Source organism: Chinchilla lanigera, unplaced genomic scaffold (genome assembly GCF_000276665.1).
Source record: "Chinchilla lanigera isolate Chin_1 unplaced genomic scaffold, ChiLan1.0 scaffold00040, whole genome shotgun sequence".
Taxonomy (NCBI): domain Eukaryota; kingdom Metazoa; phylum Chordata; class Mammalia; order Rodentia; family Chinchillidae; genus Chinchilla; species Chinchilla lanigera.
The window spans coordinates 11,996,856-11,999,695 of NW_004955441.1; the positions used below are offsets into that span (position 1 = coordinate 11,996,856).

General features: G+C 48.7%; 1 long non-coding RNA gene across 1 annotated transcript; it reads right to left on the reverse strand.

Moving 5' to 3' along the window:
• Positions 1 to 1,241: 1,241 nt before the first annotated feature.
• LOC106149238 lies at positions 1,242 to 2,620 on the reverse strand. Its single transcript, XR_001235290.1, has 3 exons — positions 2,545 to 2,620; positions 2,147 to 2,376; positions 1,242 to 1,486 (listed from the first exon to the last, which is right to left on the reverse strand). It is a non-coding gene; the product is annotated as an uncharacterized LOC106149238 (long non-coding RNA).
• Between the last annotated feature and the right edge of the window lie 220 nt (positions 2,621 to 2,840).

Consider the following 2,840-nt stretch of genomic DNA (forward strand, 5'->3'; position numbering starts at 1 on the left):
TTGAGAAGCGACGTGTTGGGACTGGCACGCGACTGGCTGAGGACCGGGCCCTCTGCTGCTGCACATGTGTCCTTGTTCCTTTTCCAGAAGCACAAGTTGGATTCTGTTTTCAGGGGATGGCAAGCTCTTCCCAGGAGATCTGCTTGCTGTTCCTGGTTATTTTTCTTCCTTCCTTTTTCCTCTGCTCTTTTTCTAAGCTCTTGCTTCTTCGTTCTCCTCTTTCTTTCCTCTCCTGTCTTTACCAGCTCCTCCTTACCGGCCTTTCTTGAGAGCCCTGCCCACTGCTCTCTCTTCCAAGGGTCCAAGTGCAGATGACAGGCCCTCCCTGCAGGCAGAGGATGCAGCTCCCTGCGTCCCCCTGCACCCCACAGCTGTTTCCCTGCCTGGCTCTGCCCACCACCAACGGGGCACACAGGGCACCTCCTGCACTGTCCCATCCAGAGGATGAGCAGCTGCCGTGCTAATTGCCACCAGCAGGGAGGCCAGGCAGCTCTCCTACTCCTCCTGTGATTAGGAGGCGGCCCAGGGGGGCGGTTTGCAGGAGCCAAATGAGCTAAGCCAGTGCTGTGCATTGTTCTAGGAATTTTAAATACTCGTTAAAGGCTTTGCAGCGTCTCACTTCAGCACACATCATGCTCCAGTTACTGCTTGGAACTGCGGGGGCATCAGCCCGGGCAGCACTTATCAATATTTTAGCAGGAGAAAGGCAAATGATGTTGAAACATTGAACTATATTTCCATCTGTTCAAATGGAAATGGAACAAGCACAGCTCAGGAAATGGAATACCTCCTCCCAAGCTGCCTCCAAAGCAGAGATACCCCCTGGTCCCCTTGCTCCTGCATCAGTTTCTCTGCCATCTCTTTTTTCATTTGGACCTCCATGCTCAGGGCCCAAGGAGCTTGATGTCCAGGAGGTGTGGGGTTTGTCAGTAGAGTAGGGGCTGGTGGCATCTCAAAGAATCTGAATGTGAGCTTCCTTTATTGTAAAGCTCTGAAGGTGACCTTTCCCCAGTATAAAATACGCCTTCCCAATGGACTGACAGAAAAGTGGCGTCAAATGTATTCAGTCCCCTCTTGTGCTGGAGGATACAGTCTCCATCCCCTGCACTGGCCTGCAGATTATCTCTCCTGTAAAAAGACCAGGATTGCTGCACAAATATATCATGAACACAGAACACATTTATGTTGTACTCCCATTTCCCTGGAATAAAATAAAGTTTATTATCAGGGAAGAAACTTGAGGAGTATTGGTGTTCACTTGTCTCAGAAGGTCTGAGACATTTCCGACCAGTCATCTCGGATGACTTGGAGCCCATGGAGTGTCTCCACCAGCAGGTCCCCCCAAATTCCTGAGAGTGACAGGACTCAGGGGTATTTACCTCTTTAGCCCCCTACCTGAAACAGAATGGGGAGCCGAATCTTCTCATTTAGCCATATACTTTTTGTAACTTTTCCCTTGGAAGTTATTCGATTTAATTTGGTTAATCTAAAGAGACAAAAGGATGAAGCTGGAGGAGAACACCATTATGGTTTAGAACTAAAATATCCCCCAAAGGGGCTGGGGATTTAGCTCAGTGGCACAGTGCCTGCCTGGCAAGCTCAAGGTCATGAGTTTGATTCCTGGTACCGGAAAACAAAACAAAACAAAACAAAAACCAAAAAAAAAAAAAAAAAAAAAAAAAATCCCCCAAAGTTGTCACGTGTACTGAGGTGAGGTTTTCAGAAAACGATTGGGTCAGGAGTGCTCTGGTTCCATCAGCAAAGGAGTCCCCTGCTGAGGTCCTAATTTGAAGGCATTATTGGGAGGTGATGGGAACTTAGGCAGTGGGGCCTCGTTGAAGGCAATGGGTCATACATGGATCACTGGGAACTATGTCTTGTCCCTGAACCCTTCATCCCTGGCTCTTTCACTCTCCCTGCTTCCTGGGACCCATGAAGTGAGTAGCTGTGCTTTGCCACCCTTCTACCATGATGCTTCTGCTTCAACACTGGCTTAAACTGTGGACTGAAACCTCTGAAACCATAAGTCAAAGTAAACCTTTCCTCCTTTGAGTTGTGTTTCTCAAGTATTTGCTCACGGAGATGAAAAGCTGACTAACATAGACCTGAACAGCTGAATCCAGAGCCCACAGTCCCCAGAACTCACTCTGCTGGTCACAGTGGTGTGGGTCACTCTCTGGTCTTAGGGTTTCGGCTGTAGAACTTGGTTGTTTCTGGCACCAACTGAAGAGTAACTTAGACATTCCTCGTGCTTGCCTCCATGCTGGCTGTTAAGCTGCTGACAGATATTCTGCCTTCTGGGGAAGTGGTTTCCATTGTGGGAGCCAGAACAGCATCAGAGAGGAGAAGCCCATGTCTGGTGAAGGAGATCATGGGCTACAAAATCCAGAGAATTCATTAACTTCATCTATCCCGCTCCTTGGTTCCCTAGTGGGACGATGTATATGGGGGTGTTCCTAAGCCAGGGCTGTCTGTGGCCCTGTCTGAGCTGGCTTCGCAAATGTAACCTACAAAGTACCCCCTCCACCCACTTAGTAACCTCACCTTTTGTGGCCCACGGATGAGGCTATCCGTGCTGCGAGCCACTTGGCACAGCAGGGTCTTCCAGTCTTTGGCCTTTGAAATCAGGACAAAGGATAGAGGAGAAGAATTATATTAAATGTTTGAACAAAACTCACAAATGCTAAAGTACATCGCAAATAGTCATCTCAGAAAAGAAAGCTCACATCCAGTGAGTAAAAGAAGGAGGTCAAAGACATTGCCAACACTCCCGGAGGAGAAAGTTCTCTGCCAGTATATGTGCCTTGGTAAGGCCAGAGGAGAGGCTGTCAGGTGCCAGC